A 13,914-nucleotide genomic window follows, 5' to 3' on the forward strand; every position below is an offset into this window, starting at 1 on the left:
GAAGGAAGGAAGGAAGGAAGGAAGGAAGGAAGGAAGGAAGGAAGGAAAAAATTCTTCTGGGCATGTCTGACTTAATCCAATAAAAAAATAAAATGAGCCTTCAAGGAACCCAATGGCTCTGGAAGTTGACAAAAGCTTGACCTACAGATACTCTATATTTGTTAGTTCTTGGAGGATTGGGCCCAAGGCTTTGAGAATCTGTACCACTGAGCTATGTCCCTCAGTACATATGTATATGCATATATGTCAATGTATAATGAACTAGGAGGAGTGTGTTTATTGACTTAAAGTCCTCCAACTTATTTGTTCAGCTGATGTTTTATTCTGAATTTGTCTGCTTCCAAAAGCTGAGGAGAACTTAGAGATCAAGGAAAAAAAAAAAAAGAAAGAAAAGACAGAAATTCTGAGAAACAGTAGAATCTTCTAGTACATAGCCCTGTAAAACATGAATTCAAAGTTTATTAAAAACCAGAAATTTAAATTACTAATGTAAAAGTACTACATTTTAGGCCAAACTGACTCTCAGACTGTGCAGATAGAATTCAAGTTCAATTGTCGATGACAGGCCTAGGGTAGTCTCATATAAAATTTAAAAGACACTGATAATTTTACTTTTCAAAGAATAGTTTTCATTTTAAGGTGCAGCTTTATGGTTCTTATTAAGGTAAACACAAGTACATGCACACACACACACACACACACATATGCATATAGAAGGAATTGTAGTCATTTAGGTCATTTAGGTCACTAGTGGAAAGTGCTATGCTATAATGATTCTGTCATCTTTAACACATATACATTTGGTATATGCTTGTAACCAAGTACATTTAAAGTGGCTGAAATATAGCATCTTGTTTACATATTAACTAGACCCATAAACATTATTGGAGAAATTATTCTTATACAGGAGTCAGGTTTGCTGAGTCATCTGTACTGAGTTTTTTAAGATGGAATTAGTTAACATGCAGGATGAAGAATGGAAGGAAAGTTTACATCATCTTAACTCAATTAACTACCATCATTACCATACTAATGTGTTTAAATTTATCCCTGACATTAGTCCCAAGTGTGAATTATTCATAGATTCATTAAAGTATCCTTATTTTTATAATCACACTTTGAAAAACATAAACCACTTCATCAATTAGTAGTAAAATTTCTACTCATACTGTCTCAAAGAGTGATGGAAACTCTCACGTTAGATTTTGTGTGTTTTATTATACTTTCCAGAAGATAACATTAGCTTAACTTACATATATTACTAGAGTTGTAAACATGTTCTTTTAAGACAACTTTGCTAGAGACCCAGACTTCTATTAAGAATTTTAAAAATAAAATATTTTCTTTAGAAGTGTTGATATGGAAAACTGAAAACCATTCATTTGGTGCCCGTGTTATATTGCCTTTGAGAAAGTTAAAAATCGTACACCTTCTCTGGTTTGGGAGATTTGTATGAAGTATTAAAACATGCTTCAAGAATCAGTTGGAGTAGAGGAGAAGACTCCAGCAGCTGACCTTTGTAAAGACTGTGCAGGGCTTTTCTGCTCAACATTTCCCATCGCGGTTTCACAGAATTATAAAGTCAGAAGACAGGATCATTTGCTTGATTCATTATGAATTCAACTTTAACTCTAAACGTGTATTTTGTTTTAATTTTTGTCATTAAAATTTTGTATGTAGATTTTTGAGGTTCTGCTACAAAACATAAAGATCTTGGAAGCTACCATTCTGTCTTTAAGACAAGAAAATGCACAGCAAAGAAAAATCAATAGTGTCTCTTTGAGGGGTTAAGAGACAACAAAATTTTCCGTACAGTCTCTCACCCACAAAGCTGTAGACAGGTAAACATCCTGAACTCCAACTGTGCTCTCTCAGTCAGGAAAGAAGACACTAGAACCATGAAGTGACAAGACCACTTTAGGAAAAATTTTGACAAATTGTCAGAGGCAAATTGTGGACTACCACAACAATGGGGAAGCCTGATTGTGAGAATCCTCCACACCTCTTCAGCTGTGCCACCAGGAACACTGCTGCGTTCCTATGGTGACAAAATGAGAAATATTCCCCTCCTGTCTCTGTGAGAAGAAAGAGCAATTATGAAAAATACCCATATCCCTCAAAGTAACAAAGGTTCATTTGTAAGATTTATATATTTTCATTGAAGGAAAGAAGAAAAGCTGTTATCTCCATTAGAAGTTAGTCCAGGACTCTTGGTCTGTAGGGCTACCCTAGGAATCTTCTGAGGGTTAGTCAGTCAGGTACTCAAAGGCTGTTGTAGCTGTGATCCTGTCTTTCAGCAGAATGTGGTATCTTCTCTGTGTGAATGCTGGGTGAGGGCAAGGGTTTGGGATAGGCTTAGGCAGTGAGATGTTTATAACTCCTGAGTTTGGTAAGGCTTAGTGACAATTCAAAGCAAATCTGAACAGAAAGAACAATCATCAGTCATTCATGGTTTTATTTTGTCCAAATAGTTCCCAAAGGCCCACAGTTTTCTTAACAAAAGACTGTAGCTATCCAAAATTTTACTTTATTCCTCAGCATGTTGATAGACTGTTTAAAAATATCATATATTATAAGAGACTCTTTGGAGAAGGAACTAAACAAAGCCTTGCTGCCTGTGTGGCTGATGCATGTGCAATTGCAACTTCCTGACAGAAGAGATCAGCCTGCTGTTCTGGAAACAGACGGTTTGACAGGGTGATGCCAACGGATAGAGGGCACCGCATCAGCAGAGCAGCTGGGGACCAATGGGATGCTTGGAGAGGGCTATAAAGGTTTGTCTATTTCCTGTAATAAACAAGTTCTGCTTTTGCCACTTGCCTGACTTCCAGAGTCTGTATCATTGACTTTGCACCTTCCTACCCCATTCTCAAGGGTCAAAACTGGGGAAAAACAATTCTTGAAGTAATGGCAACATTCTGTTTCCCTAAGGAAATAAAAACAAAGAGGTTACCTCAAATTTCCACAGGCCTCCTCTTACTTAGGGAACGTCTCAGTGTCCTGTTCTATTCACAAACTGAGTTTACTTGCCCTACTTTGGAGTCTAAAGGAAAGGGGGATAAAGAGAAGAATAAATCAAGCAAGGCCTTATCAGCCTGCACACTATCATATTCCCCATTAGAAGTTTGATGGCCACCGGGGCAGCCCCATGGTCTTAGAGTCTAGCTCTCCCAGTCAACACTTAACTACCTGCTTCCCACTGTTGCACCTTACTCTGCTCACAGCTGCATTTCAAGATGAACAGGAGCCTTCGAAGGACGTGACATTTTAAGTCTATCCAACATGCTGCCCTATGGGTAGAGATCGACCAAACTTTCATTCTGGGGTTCACCAAAGTCAGGGAGAAGCACACATGAAAGATTCTTGGCTGGACAGTTCTTTATTTCCCTCACACATTTAAAATACAAACAGCCTCATTCTTCTTTCAGATATTTATGTCTTTGCCTAAATTAAAAATTTTTATCGAAAAGCAGGAGTCGGCACCCAGAGCAAGAGTTGGCACCCAGAGAAACCTGTATTGTGTATGCACAGAATTTCAGAAGATTAAAATCTTTTTTTCCCTTGGTGAGGACTAATACACTTTTGGATTGACACAACTCCATAATTGTATCATCTCTTGCAGCCCAGCTTTGTCTTAACTCTTCAAACACCTAAATTACATCCTTGGCCAAATACGGACTAAGGATAATGCGTGTTATCCCACTGATCCCTGGAGATTGTTATTTTTAATACATGAGGGATAGTTTAATATGAGAACAAAATAGTATCATTAGTTATAAAGCTATTTTGACAATATCTCTAATTTTCTTATGGGCTCTACCCTATACTGGATTGGACAGAATCGTTGTGTCTCATAAAGCTCTCAAGTTAATCTGAGTCATAGATGTTTGACAAGCAAAAAAAAAAAAGAAAACTTATTGTTACCAACATTGGAGATTATGGATCCATACTTGTAGAATTTAATAGTTATAATCTTTCAATTTAGATGAGCAGTGTTATCTGCTTTGATAATATTTTTTAATATCAAGGTAAGGATTTTATCTTCCACATCAAAATATACTTTGAAAAATTACTTCTTAGGGGACCCCTATGCACACTGTAAAGGTAAAAATTATCTTACAGGTTCTTTTTAAAGATATTAAATTGGAATTAGAAACTACGCTTTTCCAAGCCAAAAATAATCTCTTGACAGTTATTTTCAATCACATTTTATAGCAAACTCAAACCACTCAGTCTCTCTTAAGGGAATTCATTACTCTGGTTATTTCTCTACTCAACCTGTCCTTTCAAATCTCCAAGAAATGGAAGAACAATTTACAGCATTATCATGTTTACTGTGTGCGTATCGGGAAGCCTTGACCTTTAACTGCAGCCTCGTATTCAGGCCTCATGACTATTTCATCTCATAACAGAGCAAGAAAGTACAAGAGAGTCCCAAGCTACATCAAGTTCTCGACCCCATTCTTTTACAGCTCTGCTAATCACTTTCATTTTAACTTTTGACAACAGAATTAAATAGATTTACATAAAGTGTATTTTGAATGATCTGTTACAAGTTTTTGATCATTGGGAATTTTGCAAATTGCTGGGCATCTTTATGAAATTTTTTTATTTTTAAATGTCTTTTTACATAAAACATTCTGAAATTAAGGGACAAATGAAGTAAATGATCCTAGGATTTTTAAATATAATTTTCATCAGTAATTAATGTTATTTAATCCTAGTACAGCTCAGGGTGAATTCTATGCATTTTAGAAATATGTAAATAGTACAGGGTTCTGTCCTTAGAGATCAACTGACTACATATGTCAAACAAAAACATAGAAGATCGTTAAGTGTTGGTTTCTGTTATTCATATACCTTCAGTATAAAATACATTTTTTTGAAAAATATAAAAATAATGAGATGTGAGGTTTCTATTTAATTAAAATAATATATAATTTTCCAATCTGTCTCCTGTGATGGCTTTAACAACCATTGTAGGCTTTATCTCATCTTTATCACTAAATCTGTCTGATTGTGCAGGTGTCAAACATTCCACCTACTACATACACAAGAACCCTTATTCACAAAGTAGGCAAAGGTGCATTTAAATATCTCAGGGGTAGTTCTCAGTGGGACTATGACTTGAAGCAGGTTTTATGACTTTGGAAAAGATGCTTTCCACAGGGATTTGAAGGATAAATTCAGTTATATAAGGATGACATTTGCAGTGCTATAGACCTTGACCTGTTAGAAGCTATCATAAGACATTCGATGCTACATGTACAGATTGCTTGCTATGTACTTGGCATTTTGCTTTTCCTGTCTAAACACATGACAACAAAGCCATAGCTTTGATCTCAGGCAGGAAATAATGGAAATTCAAGTAAATGTAACATACAATGTTATAATGGACACCAGATCATTAAGGACTGTACAGGAAGCCTGGTGGAGAGTAGAATGTTTTACTGCTTTTGAATGGAAAAGGCTTCACAGAGAAGATGTCAGAACTAGTTTTGTGAGACCACATTCTTCTGTCACATGTAATGCACACAGAGTAAATTGTTGCTTAGCACAGTGAGAAGGGTATAAAGCTTGGGTACACAAAATCTCTCCCAACTTCCTTTCTGAACTAGATACATTTTAAAATTTTGATTTATTGACTGATAATGAAACTGGACACCCACTATCTTTGACAAGATGTAGGCAGCCACACAGAGTCTCAGATACATCTTTGTATAAATACATTGTTCCCATTGCTCTGGCCAAATCCTGTCTCCATCAAACCATTGCAGACCTGCTGGCAGCCTTCCTGCCAGTACCACCACAGCTGTCCTTCTACATGCAAATCTGTCCTCACCATGTGGCCTGAAACTCCTTAGCACATTTCCAGGACCACTGAGATAAGAAAAAAAAAAGAACACGTTTGATGTTTATAATAAATTGTTGTTTTTCAATCAGCTACATTATTTGTTCACTTTACATCACAATCAAATCTTCACTTCCTTCCTCTCTTTCCAGTCCCTCTCTATCACCCCCCCTCCTCATCTACTCCTCCTCCCCTTAACAAATTGGTGATTTTTAAAAGTAATATTTAGGTTTAGATTAATGCAGGTTATTTGAGAACAGAAGAGTATATTTAAATATAGGTTACTAGAAGCAGAATTTTGTTAGACTTATTCAACTTCCTATATACAGCCATCCCCCAATGCAAAATGATACATATTATTCATTGAGTATAGTAATGCGTTTATATGAAAATTAAAATGAATATACCAATATATACTAATAGTATATAGTAATAAAAACCTATTAACACAGATCGTTGTGGTAGTTACTTTTATTATCTTTAGGTATAATAACACTTAATCTTTATATTCACATTATCTTTAGTTTCCAAGGTGTTGCCCAAGGAATATTACGGTTTTTGTTTTATGGCTGAAATTTTGTGGACCTGCAGAGGTAAAACAAAAGTATTACCCAGTATCAAGTAGCTAAAAAGGGACAGATCAGAGTTTGAAAGCCTAATCCCTTTGGCTCTGTACTCAGCACTTTTTCTGCTGCTACAGTCTGCATTTCCTGTCTACTGAAGGTCCTATCTCCATACGCTGTTGATTAATGCATCAGGAAATCTTAGTTATAAAATTTATCACTCTTAGGTCAGAGAAGCCTCCTGTGTCTACCTTACCCTGGCCTACTCCTTTGTTATTCTAAACATACTGGGGTTGCTTAACAGTCTGAGGGAGGGTGTGATCGTGGGTCCTCCAGCCATTGCTTTGATAATTTACCTAAGGATATTCTAGTGGAAACACTTTGAACTCTGCCAGAACTTTCTCCTTTACAGCATTTATTGCTTTGTCACTGTATCTTCACTACATTTTAACAAACAGGAAAATATTTTCCGCTGGATGGGATAGACTAGTCCTTGCAGATATTGTTTCCCATTGTCTCTTACTAGAAATGTGCTTGTCCTTGAATGACTCCTACCATAGCAGGATTAAACTATAACAATGTAAATAGAACTGTAAAGAAAACAAAACCAAAGCTAAAATATCTTCTCAAGGGGGTAACTAGAATGTGAACCAGCTGTTCATCATAGTCACAGAAAAATAAGGTCTAAAAAGTAATTGTGCCTAGGCTATTAATAAAATTATTGGTTTAATATTCTATTAAGACATTTATTACATTGTCTTTTGTTTTGTATTTTACTTTATAATTTTCCATATTTAAATTTTAAAAATTGTCTTTTTTTAAAAAATATTTTCTTTTAAAAATTCCTACCAATTTAAGTATTCATTTAAAATGAATCATTCATTTTATAAATGATTTGTTAACTATATATTTTCCTAAATATTTCGCTTTAGAAAATCTCTAAGTATGATTCTACTCATGATTTGTTTTCAAATGGTCACATTCAAAATTATAATTATTTTTAATATAGTAATTATTTAGAAGCATATTTTGCTATTTTACAAGTATATTATCCTGAGTATATAAAACAACTAGTAAAGGGATATATTGGTTTCCACATTTTGAAAAAAATATTCTGGAGGTTTTGTCTTCTGAGTTATGCATGCTTACTTTGCAAGTATTTACTAGTATGTATATGTATATGTATATGTATATGTATATGTATATGTATATGTATATGTATATGTATATGTATATGTATATATGTGTATGTATACATGTATGTATGTATATATGTGTATATATACACATGTATGTATGTATATATGTGTATATATATATACATGTATGTATATATATGTGTGTATATATATACATATATGAAATGTGGCATATACTTATAGTTCATTCTATAATTCTACAGAACTATCCATATGTAGGCTTGTGTAATATAATAAAATGTAAAACCAAAGTTTACATGTATTTACATGCTTATTAGTCTCTTTCTACACCTCTAGATCTCTATATTATTCTCGTATATGATCTTACAATTAAATCTGGTTCGTCCCATAAACTTTGAGTTGCTAGGAAAAGTTTGTTAACTATAATGGTTCAATAGCACTTTGGAATTACAACTTTTATGTTGTACATATAAACACATGTATATGCAAACACTTTAGCATATGATGTGTGAAAGTTAAAAGTTTACCGCATTGGAACTATCACTAAGACTTGTAACTGTCAATGAAATATTTGTCTTTTCTATATTTTACCTTTAACCATAATTTATAGCATAAACTATTTTTATTTTGTTTCATTCTCTTACACTCCTAGAATCCTGGGGCAGATTTTATAAAGGACTGAATTGTTATTTGACAACCTGTCATACTGTTTTGTGCACTGAGAATACACATTACACAGCATGGGAAATAAATGAATGAATGCATGAAAATGTGTTCAGAGGAATTTGCTTAAGGGTACAAACAAAGGAAAGAACTTCATGGAAGAATGAATAGCATTCTTTTCACACACTTCATTGTACTAATTTCAACTATTCATAGCCTTTTAAGTATATAACTTGCAGTCCAGGGGCAGAAGATATGGGTCAGTGAGTAAAAACACTTACTGCTCGTATAGAGGGTCTGGGTTTTGTTCCCAGCATCCACATGGAGCCCTGGAACTTCCTGTAACTTAGTTCCAGGTATTATGATACCCTTTTCTGGTCTCCATGTGCAGCAGGTACATGTACATATCAGAAATGCAGGCATTCACATATGTACTTAAGGCAAATAGAATAAATCTTTAAAAAATGTTGCAAACAACTATCATCAAACCAGTGATCAGAAAGATTGTTTACTTGCCCAAAACCCTGTATTAGTAAGGGAAACAGTAGGAGACAACTTAAAAGTCACTGCTGCTTCCGTTCTATAGTATGTGTTTGTCTATGTATGTGACTGATTTGGGCAATCACAGATTTCTTCCACAAAACATCAACTTAAGACTCTTGGAACTGTGTTTGAAAACTGATACGTAAAACCTGGAGCCTGTTACTATGATGTTTTAGTACATGCGTACAGCAAAGTATACTTATCTCTTCAAACATTTTTCATTTCATTTCAAATTTCTTCTAGATATTTGAAGTGCTTACTACGTTATTATCACATGGTCACATCCAAAGCAATAATAAACCAGAATTTCTTGTTCCTTCGTAGTTATAATTGAACCAATTGAACATCTCCCCTGCATTGGTAATCAATGTTTATAAGTTCAAACATCCTATGTATGGCTCAAATTATGAAGTATTTCTATTTTCATTTCTAGTTTATAAAACATAACAGAATTATTTCTCTTTTCATGTATGTAGGACAAATGTTCACTTTAATAGAGTTTTCCTGAAACTTTTAACAAAATAGAAATGGCATCTTCATCATATTTGATACTTAGATACATCATATGTTAATGTTGTTTTTCAGTTTTACCTTGTTGACAGCTCTTTTGTGTATTTTATGAATGAGAACCCACTGTGTCTGTATGTCATGCTTTTTCCTGTATTCCAAGCAATTGCATCAAGAGGTCATTCTACTGTGTGGTGAAAACTGGGATGTCATAATGATCATAAAACTAAAAATGCTCCAAGTGACAATATTTATCTTCCTATGATCTGATAGTTTTCCATGCCATCTTTACACTGTACTTCTGTATTCATTCTGGCCAATGGATGAGTAAGTCGTTTCATTCCTGGATTATGTGAATAATGCTGTCATGGTATTGGAGTTCAGATATCTACTTGAAACACTGATTCCATTTCCTTCTGAAATATTCTCAAGATAGGAAATGTTCAATCTTCCAGTAGTTCTATTTTCAGTTTTTGAAAGACTGTGTATTCCTGCCAACAGTGCAAAAGGGTTCTCTTTCTTCCTGCTTTTTTTAAAATTAAATTTGATTATTTATTCACTTTACAACCTAATACCAGCCCTTCCTTTCCTCTCAGTAACCCCTCAAATAAGCCTTCCCCCATTCCACTTAGAATGGGAAGCCTCCCTCTGGGTATCAACCCCCCACCATATCCCCATCCCATTTCCTATCTTACCCCCTACCCCTCACATCAAGTTGCTGCAGGATTAGACACATCCTCTTCTACTGAGGCCAACCCAGACTGTCCATTTAGGGGTGCAGGATATGCAGTCAGACTGGTAGGCAACAGGCTTAGGAATAGTCCCTGCTCCAGTTGTTTGAGGGACCCTTATGAAAACCAAACTGCTCAATTGCTACATACATGCAGGGGGCCTAGGTCTAGCCTGTGTATGCTCTTTGGTTGGTGATTCAGTCTCTGGGAATCCCTCCCCCACAAGGGTCCAGGTTAGTTGACACTGTTGTTCTTCCTGTGGAATCCCTGTCCTCTTCAGGCTCCTCAAACTTTCTCCCAACTCTTCTGTTCTATCAGAGCTCATTGTTATAGTGTTTTGGATCATGGCTATTCTCACTGATATATGCCAATAGCTCCTGTTGGGTTTGGCTTGTGTTTTTCTAATGACAAATGGTGATTATGAGCTGTCCTACTCCTCTTGAATATTCATGTATTTTCTTCTGAGAAAGGTATAGTTAGGGCTGATGTCAGTTTTTAAATCTGTTTATTTTTTGCCTTATTGTTGCTGAATTCTTGCTATCAGCCTCTAAGAAGAAGCTCATTTTACAAATATTTTCTCCTGTCCTCTGGGTCATCTCTTCTCTCTACTGTTCTTTTTGTTCTCTGCAACTTGTAAGTTTAATAGAAGCCCATATACCATTTTGTTTATTTCCCCCTAGCTTTAAACAAACAAACAAACAAACAAATCAATAACAAAAACAAACACAAACCACCCTCGTCCGTTTGGAAGCCCCCCAAAACATTTTCTCTGTTTTGTTTTTCTTATTTCAAATAGTTTTGTAATTCTTGACTTAATATTTAAGTTTTTAATCCATTCTGAGCAAATTTTTGAGAGGAAGAATCTTTTTTTCTTAAGGATGAATATGCATTTTTCCTGAGCATCATATATCAAATAATGTTTTGTTTGATTTTGGTCACCTTTCCATCACCTTGTTTAAAACTCAGTTGTCTTACAGGCCTGGGTCTATACACTACAGGATGGCAGTGTATTTATAAGGCAGGTATGATGCTTCTCTCCTGCTTTGTTCTTTGTATATAAGAAGTCTTCGGCTACGCATTTGCTGTTGGACATTGGTGAACTGCCTCACTGATATTTGAAACAGGTGGCACGTAGGCTCTAGATCACTTTGAGAAGTACTGCACTGTGTAGTTCTGACTACCAGTCTTTCACTGAAATAATGAAAGTAGGTTCTCATGACATAATTACTATAAGACAGGCACACTGATTTATTAACTAGGTCCTACCTACCGTCCATTAGTGATTTATTCTTCTTCAAGTTGATTTAGAAATTTGAAGTATATAAATTTTAAATACATTATCCATACTCACATGAATGTAAGTAATTGAAGTAAGATTTTAAAACAAGCCATCAAGTACAGATTCTGAGTTCAACCATGACACAAGGGTTAAGATGTAAAGAATATTCTCCTATTATTTTAAAAAGAAATTTAATGTATGTTTCCTGTTACTTTTGTTATAGTACACTAGATTTTTTTTCTTCTCATGTCAACTGGAGATCCTTGTAGTTGGTTATTAATTTCTGGGAAAATATACTGTATGATGTGTTTTGATAATTTTTAGATGATAGCAAGATCAAATTAGTTTCCAAAGAAATCTCTCCTATTTTGATTTTGCTCTGAACACGTCTATATGTCTATAACCTTCAACTAAGACAGCCTTCACAGTCCTCCTGGTATGACTAAACTTTTCACAGGTTTCTTCCTGGTGCTCATACCCTGACCTCCCTTTTCATATGGCATTTATTTTAGAAAGCTTGTAATTGTAAATGCTTTCTCTGCCCTTTATGAGTCTTTCTAAAAGCCTCTTGCCAGCTTTACATCCAGGGAATATCTTTTTCAAGGACCTAAGAAATATCGCTGAAATGTCATCAGGAAAACGACGCTCTTATCTCTTTCTTATATACTCTGTAGGAGGGTGAGAGGCTGGCAGGTGGGTGTATTACCAGACTGAGGGTAGGAGATAGGTCCCTTTTTATTGTTGTTGTTGTTGTTTTGTAGGGAAGGAAAGCTAAGTAGCAAACACAGGTGTCCCCTTTCTCCCCTTTCACCCCTGCTTTTAAAAACATCACTCTCATCACTGTCTTTCAGCAAAATTGGTTTCAGATACAGTTCTGGCCTCACTTAGAGGCTTTGGATAGCTTCTTCATTGTTGTTTGACTTTTTCCAGTAATAATAATAATAATAATAATAATAATGATGATGATGATGATGTTGTTGTTACAAAATCACAAAATTTGTGTTTGTCTGTGCCACATGTGTAGTTTTTTTCTTCACTCCCTGTTTTTCTTTACCTGTCTCTCCCCCTCACTCTCCTCTGACCATGTGTGTGTATATGTGTGTGTGTGTTTGTGTGTTGCATTCAAGTGCCATAAAATACTGCAGAGTTCACACTACAGCATGAACAATTAGTGCCCTTTCTACTCTGTGGGTTCCAGGGACCAAACCCAGGTTGCCCTGTTTGGTGTTGAGAACCTTTTCACCTCCTGAGCCATTTCACTGCTGTAGTGACTTTTTTTTTTTGACAGTTCATCTGTAGAAAAACACAAAACCACAGCAAATACACTCATGTTATCTGTTTTTGTATTCAATTCTTGACAAAATGTAATCCCTGTTATTGAAGACATTTGAGGAGAAGGGTAGGGTTGCAGCTTCTTAAGAACATGTTTTGAAAGAAGAAATTAAGTTAAAAACATTTCTTTCTTTCTTTTTTTCTATCTGTCTTCAGGGTTTCCTTAAAGATCAACATTGGAACAAATCTGTGCTGTAGAAAATAGTGAGTATCTGCCACTTTTTATTGCAGACCTATCGTGTTCCAGCTCTTTAAACAGCTGAGGACTGGACATGACTGGGTAGGTCTACACAGTGTCTGGAACTGAGAAAGGCTATCCACCGTGATCATAAAAGCCTATAGAAGCTAAGAAAAGAACATTCAAGAAAAATATCTAGATGTAAAAGCTTAAAATCTGCCGTCTCATATACCTCCTTAGGCAATAAAACTTGATCTGTTCCTTGTTTGGAGAAGACCAAATTTGAGAGTGAGACGTATCTTGGGGAATCTCTTCATAACTGCTTATAGCCATTAGCTATTTTGATGGCTCCTTCTGTTTTATCAAAAAAAATCTTGTCTACAGCCATACCACCCTGAATGTGCTCGATCTCGTCTGATCTCAGAAGCTAAGCAGGGTCGGGCCTGGTTAGTACTTGGATGGGAGACAGACTGGGAATACCAGGTGCTGTAGGCTTAAAAAAAAAAAATCCAATGATTCACATGACAATGGACTATAAATAGTTTTTCTCCTCACTTATTGTCTCATGAGAGTTTTTAATTATCCATTATTCACTGCATATTTTTATAGGGGTCTGTGTGGTTATCTTTTTCCTTCAAAAATAAAACGGACAGTATGTGTAACTAGGACAAGTTTTTTTCTCCCCCGTAATGTTTAAAAAACAACGACAACAGTATATTTGCATCTTTTTCAAATTGCTTTGTATGCTCTCCGATGCAAACAGTGTTAAGCAAATCAGCACTTTATATAGGGAGGATATAATATCCTAAAATACTTTGAGAAGGCTACCCTTGAGAGGCTTCCTGTGTTCATGTGTTTCTCTGTGAAAAAGAACAAATCAACACATTATGAAGAGATCATACATCAATTAATCGAGATAATGGCTTTAGGATACTTGAAGAAAATTTAAAAACTCATTTAAGTGTTAAACTTAATAATTGAATACCCTATGATGAGAGCATACATCATTTGATCAGAAAGAGCTAACTTTAGAAGAGCAAAAGAACACAAGAAATTCACCAGGGCAAATATGAAAAATATTTTCCATGTGTCTGATCTTAGAAAAAA

At 35.3% G+C, this 13,914-nt stretch overlaps 1 non-coding gene across 1 annotated transcript; it reads left to right on the top strand.

The window, feature by feature from the left end:
- Window positions 1–13,183: 13,183 nt before the first annotated feature.
- LOC114619277 lies at window positions 13,184–13,302 on the top strand. The gene has a single exon (XR_003711100.1). It is a non-coding gene; the product is annotated as a 5S ribosomal RNA (ribosomal RNA).
- Window positions 13,303–13,914: the final 612 nt, after the last annotated feature.

Source organism: Grammomys surdaster, unplaced genomic scaffold, assembly GCF_004785775.1.
Source record: "Grammomys surdaster isolate TR1022 unplaced genomic scaffold, NIH_TR_1.0 62, whole genome shotgun sequence".
In the NCBI taxonomy this organism is placed as follows: domain Eukaryota; kingdom Metazoa; phylum Chordata; class Mammalia; order Rodentia; family Muridae; genus Grammomys; species Grammomys surdaster.